This window comes from Manis javanica, chromosome 13, assembly GCF_040802235.1.
Source record: "Manis javanica isolate MJ-LG chromosome 13, MJ_LKY, whole genome shotgun sequence".
NCBI lineage: Eukaryota > Metazoa > Chordata > Mammalia > Pholidota > Manidae > Manis > Manis javanica.
The window spans coordinates 50,946,716-50,961,395 of NC_133168.1; the positions used below are offsets into that span (position 1 = coordinate 50,946,716).

At 37.1% G+C, this 14,680-nt stretch overlaps 1 protein-coding gene across 4 annotated transcripts in view; it reads left to right on the top strand.

Annotated features, from left to right (window-relative positions):
* AKAP7 (A-kinase anchoring protein 7) overlaps positions 1-14,680 on the top strand; it is a 251,554-nt gene that overhangs the window by 87,478 nt on the left and 149,396 nt on the right. The window lies entirely within an intron of this gene.

Consider the following 14,680-nt stretch of genomic DNA (forward strand, 5'->3'; position numbering starts at 1 on the left):
AGGAGGTGCATTGAAAGTTTGGGGATTCTGTCTTTTAAGGCTTTCAAGAATGGGGCAAAGGGCTGGGGGTGGGTGGTGTTGGACGTAGGCTTGACTTGTGGTCTCAAGGTGCTTATGTCTGGTGAAAGACACCATGTCTCCTTTCCTTTACTATGAGTTCTCCAGCTAATTCTGCTAAATAAACCCAACACAAGGGATTTATATATTCTGTTCTTCCCCAAGATAGTGGTTACCCTCAAACAGTGGGGACATATCAGTTAAGACTGTCTGCCCTGCCTTAGGATAGGCTGTTGAATTGTCTGATTGCCAGAGAATATGTTAGGAATCTTACTTCAGCTCTCTGCTTTATTTATTTATTTATTTATTTATTTATTTATTTATTTATTTATTTATTTAAATTTTTAAAAATTTTTTTATTTTTTATTTTGTTATCATTAATCTACAATTACATGAAGAACGTTATGTTTACTAGGCTCTCCCCTACCCCAAGTCCCCCCAACAAATCCCATTATAGTCACTGTCCATCAGTATAGTAAGATGTTGTAGAATCACTACTTGTCTGCTCTGTGTTGCAAAGCCCTCCCCTTTCCCCTACCCCCCACATTATACATGCTAATCATAATATACCCTTTCTTCTTCCCTGCCCTTATCCCTCCCTACCCTCCCATTCTCCCCAGTCTCTTTCCCTTTGGTAACTGTTAGTCCATTCTTGGGTTCTGTGATTCTGCTGCTGTTTTGTACCTTCAGTTTTTCTTTTGTTCTTATACTCCACAGATGAGTGAAATCATTTGGTATTTGTCTTTCTCTGCTTGGCTTATTTCACTGAGCATAATACTCTCCAGCTCCATCCATGTTGTTGCAAATGGTAGGATTTGTTTTCTTCTTATGGCTGAATAATATTCCATTGTGTATATGTACCACATCTTTATCCATTCATCTACTGATGGACACTTAGGTTGCTTCCATTTCTTGGCTATTGTAAATAGTGCTGCGATAAACATAGGGGTGCATATGTCTTTTTCAAACTGGAATGCTGCATCCTTAGGATAAATTCCTAGAAGTGGAATTCCTGGGTCAAATGGTAAGTCTATTTTGAGCATTTTGAGGAACCTCCATACTGCTTTCCACAATGGTTGAACTAATTTACATCCCCACCAGCAGTGTAGGAGGGTTCCCCTTTCTCCACAACCTCACCAACATTTGTTGTTGTTTGTCTTTTGGATGGTAGCCATCCTTACTGGTGTGAGGTGATATCTCATTGTGGTTTTAGTTTGCATTTCTCTGATAACTAGTGATGTGGAGCATATTTTCATGTGTCTGTTGGCCATCTGAATTTCTTCTTTGGAGAACTGTTCAGCTCCTCTGCCCATTTTTTAATTGGATTATTTGCTTTTTGTTTGTTGAGGTACGTGAGCTCTTTATGTATTTTGGATGTCAAGCCATTATCAGATCTGTCATTTACGAATATATTCTCCCATACTGTAGGGTACCTTTTTGTTCTATTGATGGTGTCCTTTGCTGTACAGAAGCTTTTCAACTTGATATAGTCCCACTTGTTCATTCTTGCTTTTAATTTCCTTGCCCGGGGAGATATATTCATGAAGAAGTCACTCATGTTTATGTCCAAGAGATTTTTGCCTATGTTTTTTTCTAAGAGTTTTATGGTTTCATGACTTACATTCAGGTCTCTGATCCATTTTGAATTTACTTTTGTGTATGGGGTTAGACAGTGATCCAGTTTCATTCTCTTACATGTAGCTGTCCAGTTTTGCCAGCACCATCTGTTGAAGAGACTGTCATTTCCCCATTGTATGTCCATGACTCCTTTATTGAGTATTAATTGACCATATATGTTTGGGTTAATGTCTGGAGTCTCTAATCTGTTCCACTGGTCTGTGGCTCTGTTCTTGTGCCAGTACCAAATTGTCTTAATTACTATGGCTTTGTAGTAGAACTTGAAGTTGGGGAGTGAGATCCCCCACTTTATTCTTCTTTCTCAGGATTGCTTTGGCTATTCGGGGTCTTTGGTGTTTCCATATGAATTTTTGAACTATTTGTTCCAGTTCGTTGAAGAATGTTGTTGGTAATTTGATAGGGATTACATCAAATCTGTATATTGCTTTGGGCAGGATGGCCATTTTGACAATATTTTAATTCTTTCTAGCCAAGAGCATGTGATGAGTTTCCATTTGTTAGTATTCTCTTTAATTTCTCTTAAGAGTGTCTTATAGTCTTCAGGGTATAGGTCTTTCACTTCTTTGGTTAGGTATTTTATTCTTTTTGATGCAATTGTGAATGGAATTGTTTTTGTGATTTCTCTTTCTATTGGCTCATTGTTAGTGTATAGGAAAGCCACAGATTTCTGTTTGTTAATTTTGTATCCTGCAACTTTACTGTATTCCAATATCAGTTCTAGTAGTTTTGGAGTGGAGTCTTTAGGGTTTTTTATGTACAGTATCATGTCATCTGCAAATAGTGACAGTTTAACTTCTTCTTTACCAATCTGGATTCCTTGTATTTCTTTGTTTTGTCTAATTGCTGTGCCTAGGACCTCCAGTACTATGTTGAGTAACAGTGGGAAGAGTGGGCATCCCTGTCTTCTACCTGATTTTAGAGGAAAAGCTTTCAGCTTTTGGCTGATCACTATGATGTTGGCTGTGGGTTTATCATATATGGCCTTTATTATGTTGAGGTAGTTGCCCTGTATACCCATTTTGCTGAGAGTTTTTATCATGAATGGATGTTGAATTTTGTTGAATGCTTTTTCAGTATCTGTGGAGGTGATCATGTGGTTTTTGTCTTTCTTTTTGTTTATGTGGTGGATGATGTTGATGGATTTTCGAATGTTGTACCATCCTTTCATCCCTGGGATGAATCCTACTTGGCCGTGGTATATGATCCTTTTGATATATTTTTGAATTCAGTTTGCTAATATTTTATTGAGTATTTTTGCATCTATGTTCATCAGGGATATTGGTCTGTAATTTTCTTTTTTGGTGGGGTCTTTGCCTGGTTTTGGTATTAGGGTGATGTTGGCTTCATAGAATGAGTTTGGGAGTATTCCCTCCTCTTCTATTTTATGGAAAACTTCAAGGAGAATGGGTATTATATCTTCTCTGTATGTCTGATAAAATTCTGAGGTAAATCCATCTGGCCCGGGTGTTTTTTTCTTGGGTAGTTTTTTGATTACCACTTTAATTTCTTTGCTGGTAATTGGTTTGTTTAGATGTTGTGTATCTTCCTTGGTCAGTTTTGGAAGGTTGTATTTTTCTAGGAAGTTGCCCATTTCATCTAGGTTTTCGAGCTTCTTAGCATATAGGTTTTCATAGTAGTCTCTAATAATTCTTTGTATTTCTATTGGGTCCGTCATGATGTTTCCCTTCTCATTTCTGATTCTGTTGATTTGTGTTGATTCTCTTTTTCTCTTAATAAGTCTGGCTAGAGGCTTATCTATTTTGTTTATTTTCTCAAAGAACCAGTCTTGGTTTCATTGATTTTTTCTAATGTTTTATTCTTCTCAGTTTTGTTTATTTCTACTCTGATCTTTATTATGCCCCTCCTTCTGCTGACTTGAGGCCTCATTTGTTCTTCTTTTTCCAATTTTGATAATTGTGATGTTAGACTATTCATTTGGGATTGTTCTTCCTTCTTCAAGTGTGCCCGGATCGCTATGTACTTTCCTCTTATGACTGCTTTTGCTGCGTCCCAAGGAAGTTGGGGCTTTGTTTTGTTGTTGTCATTTGTTTCCATATATTGCTGGATCTCCATTTTAATTTGGTCATTGATCCATTGACTATTTAGAAGCATGTTGTTAAGCCTCCATGTGTTTGTGAGCCTTTTTGCTTTCTTGGTACAATTTATTTCTAGTTTTATACCTTTGTGGTCTGAAAAGTTGGCTGGTAGGATTTCAATCTTTTTGAATTTACTGAGGTTCTTTTTGTGGCCTAGTATGTGTTCTATTCTGGAGAATGTTCCATGTGCACTTGAGAAGAATGTGTATCCTGTTGCTTTTGGATGTAGAGTTCTATAGATGTCTATTAGGTCCATCTGTTCTAGTGTGTTGTTCAATGCCTCTGTGTCCTTACTTATTTTCTGTCTGGTGGATCTGTCCTTTAGAGTGAATGGTGTGTTGAAGTCTCCTAAAATGAATGCATTGCAGTCTATTTCCTCCTTTAGTTCTGTTAGTATTTGTTTCACATATGCTGGTGCTCCTGTGTTGGGTGCATATATATTTATAATGGTTATATCCTCTTGTTGGACTGAGCCCTTTATCATTATGTAATGTCCTTCTTTAACTCTTGTTACTTTCTTTGTTTTGAAGTCTATTTTGTCTGATACTAGTACTGCAACTCCTGCTTTTTTCTCCCTATTGTTTGCATGAAATTTCTTTTTCCATCCCTTGACTTTTAGTCTGTGCATGTCTTTGGGTTTGAGGTGAGTCTCTTGTAAGCAGCATATAGATGGGTCTTGTTTTTTTATCCACTCAGTGACTCTATGTCTTTTGATTGGTGCATTCAGTCCATTTACATTTAGGGTGATTATCGATAGGTATGTACTTATTGCCATTTCAGGTTTTAGATTCATGGTTACCAAAGGTTCCAGATTACTTTCCTTACTATCTAAGAGTCTAACTTAACTCACTTAGTATGCTGTTACAAACACAATCTAAAGGTTCTTTTCTATTTCTCCTCCTTTTTCTTCCTCCTTCATTCTTTACATATTAGGTATCAAATTCTGTACTTCTTGTCTATCCCTTGATTGACTTTGAGGATAGTCAGTTTAATTTTGCATTTGCCTCGCAATCAGCTGCTCCACCCTCCCTACCGTGATTTTACTACCTCTGGTGACAGCTATCTAACCCTAGGAACACTTCCATCTATAGCAGTCCCTCCAAAATAGACTGCAGAGATGGTTTGTGGGAGGTAAACTCTCTCAGCTTTTGCTTATCTGGAAATTGTTTAATCCCTCCTTCAAATTTAAATGATAATCTTGCTGGATAAAGTAATCTTGGTTCCAGGCCCTTCTGCTTCATGGCATTTAATACATCATGCCACTCCCTTCTGGCCTGTAAGGTTTCTGCTGAGAAGTCTGATGTTAGCCTGGTGGGCTTTCCTTTGTATGTGATCTTATTTCTGCCTCTGGCTGCTTTTAACAGTCTGTCCTTATCCTTGATCCTTCCCATTTTAATTGCTGTATGTCTTTCTGTTGTCTTCCTTGGGTCCCTTGTGTTGGGGGATCTGTGGATCTCCATGGCCTGACAGACTATGTCCTTCCCCAGATTAGGGAAGTTTTCAGCAACTACCTCCTCAAAGACACTTTCTATCCCTTTCTCTCTCTCTCCTTCTTCTGGTATCCCTATAATGCGAATATTGTTCTGCTTGGATTGGTCACACATTTCTCTCAATATTCTTTCATTTTTAGAGATCCTTTTTTATCTCTGTGCCTCAACTTCATTGTATTCCTCTTCTCCAGTTTCTATTTCATTTATTGTCTCCTCCACCATATCCAACCTGCTTTTAATACCCTCCATTGTGTTCTTTAACAATTGGATCTCTGACCTGAATTCATTCCTGAGTTCTTGGATGTCTTTCCGTACCTCCATTAGAATGTTGATGATTTTTATTTTGAACTCCCTTTCAGGAAGAGTCACAAGGTCCATATCATTTAAATCTTTCTCGGGAGTTGTATTAACAATTTTACTCTGGACAAGGTTCCTTTGGCGTTTCATGTTTGTGTATGGCGCCCTCTAGTGTCCAGAAGCTCTGTTCTGGAGCTGCTGAGCCCCTGAAGCAATGTTGGGGGTTGCAGGGGAGCAGTACTGGTGCCTGCAGGTAGGAAAGAGCTGTTTCCAGACTCCTGGCTCCTGTGCCTGTCTCCACTGTCTGAGCCAGTGGGCTGGTCACACAGGTATAAGTTTTTGTCCCAGAGCAGCCGGATATGGATCCCTGCTTTTCACAAGAAGCTGGAATCTCAGTCTCCCCAGGAACTCTGCCTGTATTAACTTTTTAACCCGGTAGTCATGCGAGTCTCACGAAAGCACCATGAAATGTAGGTTTGTGCTCCAAGCGCATATCTCCAGAGCTAGGTATTCAGCAGTCCCAAGCCTTCCACTCCCTCCCTGCTCCGTTTCTGTTCCTCCTGCTGGTGAGCTACGGTGGGGGAGGGGCTTGGGTTCCCAGAGCCATGGCTCTGGTACATTACTCTCTTCTGTGAGGTATGCTCTTTTGTCCAGGTGTGTACAGTCTGATGCCGTCCTTTTTCCTGTTGCTCTCTCAGGATTAGTTGCGCCAATTAAATTTTCTAATTGTATCTAGTTTTAGGAGGATGTCTCTGTCTCTCCTCTCACGCCACCATCTTTAATCCCATCTCTCAACTCTCTGCTTTTTTAAAATGGAATCTTAGCCTGAAGATGGGGTCCCTCCTCTTCTTACTATACTGTTTATATCTTAGCATTTTTCATCGTAGGCAGGAAAAGTTAATCATGATGCTTGTCCCATGTCCCTGCCCTACCTCAATATGGTCAATATAAGTACTTAGACACAGAGGATTAACACAGAGACCCAGTTATTACAAGAGGGTGTGGAGTAGGGATTTAGTGTTAGGAATATATTTTTGTAATTTTTCTTATACACCACCACCATTACTCTGTGTTCAAAAGATCACAAATGTCAGCTTTTCATTTTGTACTGGACTGGCACTGGGTTTATTGTTTGTTTCTTGTTTTTTTAATTTGAATAACTTGCCAGTATTGTGGTGATTTTATGAATAAAAATCTGGGTTTCCGTAGCTCTCTGAACCATCAGAAAATGTGGCCACACTGGTTTCACGTTCTTTCCTGGCAGTGATTTCCTGGATGGGGTCATAGGCACACTGACCTTGAAAGTAGCTTGCTTTCATTATCCCTCTTACTCAGTTCTTCTTACACAATTTGCTGAACGCATTCACACTACCCGCTTGGCTCCTGCCAGCATCTGAATTTGGACTCCCTGCCAGCTGCTCCTGTTCCCTGTGCCTGCTTTACATTTCCTTGCTGAGCATTTTCTCTCCATCCTCTGCCATCCTATACGTTTTGGTGGAGTGTTCAGGGAGTTTGGTAGGATATGGAGGCAATATTCCTGTTTTCAGATATGAGTAAAAGTACTACATTTTAGTTCTCTTATAATCAAGACTTTATGGGTAATACTATGCTTACTTAACCTCCGGCTCTAACTCCTTGTAAACCTAACTGCATTAATCAGCAAAAATTCAACTACAAAAAAAAAGAGAACAAAACAGTTCGTCCTGGTAAAACCAGGTATGAAATATGGCTCAGTTATCCTACAGTGGTGAAACTATTCTCTGTGAGCTACTCACTGGAGTTGGGTGAGTTTAATTTTCTCAGGCAGATATGTTCCATTTATATTTCCTTAGGGAAAGTAATTGACTAAATGACACCCTTTGTAAGATTGATGAGCAATTTAGAGCTTGCAAAGACTAGTTTACTTTCAGCTGTCAGATACATCTTACAGGAGGCAGTGTGGAATTTGTAAAGGTCTAGATGGTATTTTTTTTTGAAGGCCAATGTGTTCTTTATAACTTCTGCAAGCAGAGCGGTAGAATCAGTGATTTTCTGGGAACCTCAACTGTTTTTTTGTTTAATAATAATTATTCATCACTGATTTAATGAATTTATTGAGCATGTACAATGTGCATACTCCTCTCTTGGGTATCATGAGATACAGAGAAGTATAAGACTTAGTTCTTAAGAGTGATACAGAGTCGATGGGCAGCTAAGAATACATCTGAGGAGTGGAGAGGGAGGAGTAATAGGTGAATAGGACTTTGTCCATAACAGTAATGGGCTTTGATAGTACACAGTGGAAGAAGCTTATAGTTTCACCTCCTTGAAGAGCATGGGGTCGAGTGGTAGAGTTCAGAAGAATAAGGTGAGATTGAGGAGCAGACAGATGGATAGTAGAGAAATGACACTGGATTTCCAGGAGCAATAGATAAGATTTACAGCAGGAGAGAAACAACAGGCCAGGAAGCAGGGTGCCGGCAATGCTAGTAGGCACACTGCAAACACCGTAGGTATTGAGCCTCCAGCGTAGTTAGCTGAGGAAGCTACAGAGGGAGAAGTTGCTAGGTTTGTGTGTATGAGGAATTGGTGCAAGAGGCACGAAAGGAGATGGGCACAGTACACATCCTGGGGCAGTGAATATGTAGTAATGGAAAGCAAGTGAATAGATGTGGATAAAAAGAGGGTGAAGTTTAATATTGGTACTAAATGATGCTAACATGGGTAATACTGTGTGTGGCCAGTATGAATCAAGGCAGATAACAGTTAAAAAATAATAATTTAAAAAAAAACTAATTTCATATACAAATGTTCTTGCTGAGTAGTAAAGGTTATTAATTGTATTTAATCTGCCTCTATGTCTTCTTAATCTTCTGTATAATAGAAAAGGGAAGTCTGCATAAAGCATCTTTGCATATTGAAGGAATATGTAGGTTGATTCAATGAAAATCACTGTGTTACTGTTTAAGCTACAAGCTAAGGTAGCCACTTTCATTTTTTCCTTGAAGAATGACTCATGAACTGTCATTTTCACATGTGGGTATTTGGCATATATTTTCTTGAAAATAAAGAAACCTATCATATCAAGGACAACCAGCATTACTTACTGCTAATGATAAAATTCAAGCTTTCAGGCAAAAATAAAAATTTGGGAAAACTAATCTATTACCATGAGTTTGACTGCTTCCTAAAACTTAAAGACCTTTTACAATTTTTTTATTATGGAAATTTTTATACACAAAAGTAGTGAACACAGAGTAGAATAATGTGTTTTCCCAGTTTGTTTTTCTCTATCACACTATTCTTATTTACTGAGGTATAATTTACATACAAAACTTGTACATATTTAAAGTATACAACTTGATGGATTTTTAACATATTTATACACTTGTGAAACCATTATCACCATCGAGATATTGAACATTTCTACCATCCTTGGAAGTTTACTTATGCCCCTGTGCAATTCATGCTTAAGACTTTTCTAATGAGATAAAGTCATATCAATGAATGTGGTTTTTTGATGTGTAATGAAATGTGTCAAAACATGGAAGATCTGCGTAATTCAGTGAGCCAATATTTTAGATGATCAATACATGTTGCAAAGACATGCATGGATAAAGATCTGTTAAAAGTTCAAGATACACCATTAGATTTGAATGTAAAGAGTATGAAAAAATCATTGATAAGTTTTAAGATTGCACATTGCAACTAAACTTTAAGAAAGTACAACTTGTTGAGGTTTGCTCTAGTATCAAAGAAGAATATCCAGTTATCTGAACAGGCAGTTTTTCTTTTCTAGCTGTATATCTATGTGAGGCTGGATATTTCTTATACTTCAATTGAAATAGCATATTGTAAAAGATTGAGTGCAGAAGCAGATTTTAAGGATAAAGCTGTCTGATTAAGCCAGACATTAAAGAAAATTGCAAAAATGTAAATTCATGTCATTCTTCTCACTATAAAACTTTTTAATTTTAAAAATGTTTTTCATAAGAATGTCATTTATAGTAATGTTTTATTTATTATAATGGATTTATTGATATTTTGAAGTAAATTAATAAATACATTTTTAAAAATTCTGTTGTAATTTCTAATGCAGTAAATATTGAGATAAATATAGCCCACATAAACAAAAGCTCTTTGTGTTGATGGGGAAGGAGATTGTCAGTAATTTTTAAGAGTGTAGAGTGGTCCTGAGGCCAAAACAGTTAAGAACTGCTGCTTTAGTTCATGGTCCAAGGGCACCATCAAAAAATTTAATCCTCAGACAGTTCTCCAAACTTAATTGATGAATATTCCAACAAATTAATTTTGATGGGTATTCAGCTATCTCTCTATAATATAAACTGGTGTGATTCCTTTCCCCTTAATTTTTTCTCCATCCCTCTTCAATTTCTATTAAATAGTCTGTGGTGAAAATATAACAAGTGCGAAAATACCCCAACTAACAGTAGCATATCTGTACCTCTTTCAATACCTCTTTCAAAAATTGTTCATATGTGAAGCTGATATTCTATAATCTAGGAATGCCTCTTTTGTGATGGACAGGACCAAAAAAATTTGTCTTGTTTTGTTTTGCACAGGCTGACAGGGAGATGATTAAGAAAATTTCATCTCTGCTTAGACTGATTAAGATGAAATCTATTTCAAACATCTTAGGAGAGGGAGAAGGGAAAAGACAGTTTATCCTCTCAGGGAACTGTACTTTTTTTACTTGAAAACTTTAGCAGTTGGAAATGTTCTCTGTTCAACAAGTAATTTAATAAGGGTTGACTACTTACTTTATAATATAATATTATATTTATATTAAAATATAATATAATATAAGGGTATTTACTTCATGACACAAAAATTGAGCGACCATGTAATTTGTCATTCTAGTGGTACACTTAAAAGTATACTATGCTAGGATAAAAGAAGAAGACCAAGATTCTGAGCCTAATTTAACTGGGACTTATGTCATCCTACATAGAAGCATAATGCTTTTGAAAAAGCTGAACCTTAGATATGTTGAAATACTGTATTTCAAATGCCAAATTTTTTAATCAAATTGTCCTTAAATGTTTCTCTGATGAAACATGTCTTCTACAAAGAACGTGTTTGAAATCTCATTCTTTTATGCCCCTAATCAAAATGCAAAGCAACTAATAATTGGAATTCTCAGCTCTTCACATTTACTTAGGTTAGAGGAAGCTTCAGATTAAGTAACTGATAAAATTAATCTTAGTGATGGCTCACTGTATTTTAACTGGTGTATCAGCTATTAATCTGGATGCTAATGCAAAGTGGCATCTGTGACTCAGGCTATTTTGAAAATGCAACCATCTGCTGTCCTGGTTTCAGACTTTATGATTTATATTAGATGCCTTAGGAACCTACATATTAAAGGGGCAGTGCTCTGTGGCAAATCTAACTGTTGGCAAATTAAGCATCACTGCTAGAATGATGCAGTAGCAATTTATGTTATTTTATGATAGAACCTTTGATTTTAAGAGTATTTTAGAAAATATGAAAGTAAATATTGAATTCCAAATAAAAAATAACTATGTGAATAAAATTATTGAGAGTGCAGACTGTGGTCAAACAAAGCCATTAGGATGCAGGAAATAGTGTTAGGAGAGCTTTCCTGTTGCCAAAGTTATGGCAACTAGCCCATCACATTGACTAATTGCCTCTGGAAACATTTTCCCACACTAATTAATGCATATTAATGTTTTAAAGTGCTTAGCACAGAGCCTGACACACAGTGTTATAAAAATGTTATTAATGTTAACAGCAGTACTAGTCATATTAGAAGAGTTATTGCAATAGAATTCTTACTTTCCTAACATCAGAATACCTACTTCAGGTTATATAGATTTGCATTATTCTTAATGCTTTCCTTAAATTGGCCTGTTATTAACATCAGTGCATTTCAAAAATAAAAAATGCATGTATACATTGTTTTTTATTTATGTATTTATGTAATATTTCATACTACATATGTATTTAAATATTTATGTATAAAATATAATGTGAAGATAAACAGTTGAGTTTTCCCTTGGCTATGGAAAAAACAGTACATTTAGCAAATTTATTTAATGTAGTGTTATTTAAAAAACTTATTTGATAATATGATGAAATCACAAGAGACAAGTGAAACTCATTAAATTGTTTCCCATTTCACAGAGGAATTGGAGAAGATGCAGAATAGTGGAGAGAGCACAGTCCAGAGAGAAATCATAGTGATGCAGAAGCTGCTAGAGCCAGACAGACCTCATTCTAAAGGTCACTGCCACTTTCCAGCTAGACATGCTTGTGCACAGTACTTCATGACCGTTAACCCATCTATAAAATGGGGCTACATCATCCATAAAGTGGTAGTTACCTCATGAGGAGGTTGTGAGGACTCAGTGAGATAATGCATGGAAAGCACTTAGTATCCTGTTTGACACATACTCAGTGTTCACCCACTAGAGCCCCTATTTATTGTTTTTATTACAAAGTGTGTGCAGAAGTTTTAAACTCATGACAGAAGGCTAAAGAGTGAGCTAAGGAAAAGTTATTATAAGAAGAAAGGTCATTTTCCGAATTTTTACTAGGAGTATACTGTTCTAGGAATTAGAAAAATCTCTGGAATATAAATGATAAATATTGGAACAAGGTGTTAAGGGATTTGTTAAGTATCTTTATCGACCATCTTTTGAAGTGGAAAAGAGAGTACAATTTATGAGGTCATCTAACCTGGAGGTCTGAGTGACCTCATGAAGTTTCTTCCATCACTATTAATTTACAGATTCTCTATTTTGTGTTAAATTGTTGTATTTTAGTTTTTGCCAAAGCTAGACATTGATTATTATTGCATCTGATTAGATGGAAGAGAAGACTCATTGTCCAGCTCTATCTGAAAATCCAATTCCACTGTATTTTTCTTCTGTTCTATATTTTCTCTTAAAATAGGACTTGATAGGGGCTGTCTGATGACAGTAAGTGGCTCTTGATTGTTGCACCACTGCCAGAGTGAATTGAGATTCATGGATATTGTCTGAGCTATCAGTGCATTCCTGTCTCCCTGGTAGTGTCTGAAGAGCTGCTAACTATGCATGTAAAGACGCCTTATTCATTTTAAAACTTCTTCAGACCCTTGTTGTAATTTATCTGTGCAATTTATTGATCAGATACTTATTGAACCTACCAAGTACCACACATTATGCTATATAGTGAAGATCATAGATGGGCCAAGATGAACCTTACTTCTCAATGAATTTACTTTCTAGTAGGAAGTCATGCCAACAAACAGATACGATATGAAGTGATAATGAAGTTAATGGGAGCCAAGTGAGGTCTGTCTGATTCAGCCTGCAATTGTCAGGAGAGGCTGCACAGAAGAGGTGAGGTTTAAGCTGAAAAATGAGAATGTGGGGAGGGAGACAAGTGACAGGGAAATGTTTTCCAGGCCCAGTAGCTACCCGGAGGAGTGTAAGTAATTCACTCTGCAGATGAATGAATTACCCTTCAGATGTTAATTCAGATCTTACTTTGTAGGGATGGCTGCCATCAAAAAAACTTTGGAGCTCAAAATGACACGATTTGATTTGTGCTTTAGAAAGACCACTGTACCAGTAGTATGAAAGCACGAGGGTTGAGAGGGAATGGGAGGATGAATCAGCAAGATGAGTAAGGAGGCCGAGCACTAGCCTAGGCAGGTCCTCATACTTGCCTGTGGTTAGCATTTGCAGGAGAAAAGGAGAAAGAGGGGTGGCTTGCAGAACTTGGTAGGCCAGAGAATCGACATTTTCAGGTTTAGTGTGAAATATGAAAGACAAGGAAGGATGGCTTGCAGGTTTGGGGCTTAGACAGCTAGGAAGACAGTAGTGCCCGCCACAGTGCAGATGCTAAAAGAGATTTTCATTCTGATAGGCTAAACGCTATCAGATTTTGGTGATGAGAAGAGGATGAGTTGGATTTTAGATAAATTAAAGCACCTCAAGCCCAATCACATGGCATGTTCAGAAGGGAGGTCTGGGACATAGATGATCCATTGGAGAGCTGGTTGGGGGGATCCAGGGACATTAGGCTGGCAATTAAATGAAGTAGCTGAGGGGCACCTCGGAAACGTAGTACTGCAGACTAGTTTCGCAGCTTGTTACCTGAGGTAACTATTGTAGAGGAAAGAAGGACCTTTAAACAGAGGGGCTAGAATAGATCTAAAAGATTGTAGGGTTTGTTTAACAAATAGGACAACTCCATTTATTGTTTCTTCTTGGTCTGAGGGATCTGGACAGCAGTGGGATAAAAACATCGCTTTCTTATTCAAGCTTGCTGCTTTTACAGAGAAACTTGTTCTGATAAAAACAGGGATAAAGAAAAAACACAGTATACTTAATTCCCTTTATGAAATTTAAGTTAGCTGTCCTTTTTCATTAACCTGTAAAAGTCCATTGACATTTATCTGACTTTAATATGTTTTATAGAAAATACCTAGAGCCCTAACTGTACCTAACTGAGAAAACATTTTGTCAATTCATGAATTGTGGTTCTATTTGATCTTCTACTAACACGATACTGCGGTGAATATTTTGTCTTGATTTTGGCTATGATTTTAAAAAACTGCATTTGATCATCACAGGTTTTATATTTCATAGCAGGGAGCTATAGCTGCCAAATATATTTTCATTGATAACAGTTCTGATCAAAGGTTCTGATAGAACCTTTGTCTGTTTGATACCTCAGAGAAGTTTTCTTACTGACATAGAGATTTGTAGGGAAGAGAATGTCATTTTTTAGTTGGAAATTTTTGAGTATACTTGTGATGCCTGGACTTAGCAACCATCTTAACCATGGGGACACTAGGTGACCGCAAGCATGTGTACTGAGTATGGGAGACTGGAAAGGTGGATCTTGATGATCTTGTTAAGCCAGTTCTAGAGTGACTCTATGGGAGACAATGACATTTTGTTTTTTAACCATTTGAATCCAGAGTTTTTTGTTACTTGCTGCTGAATGCATCCTAATAGACACACATTTCAGATATGAAATAAGAAATATGTTAACAGAAAAAAGTCTTGCTATTTTGTTTTTTTTTAATGGTTGTTTAAACAGCTGATGGTTACCAAATGTTAGAAGTATCCATAAACAGAATGA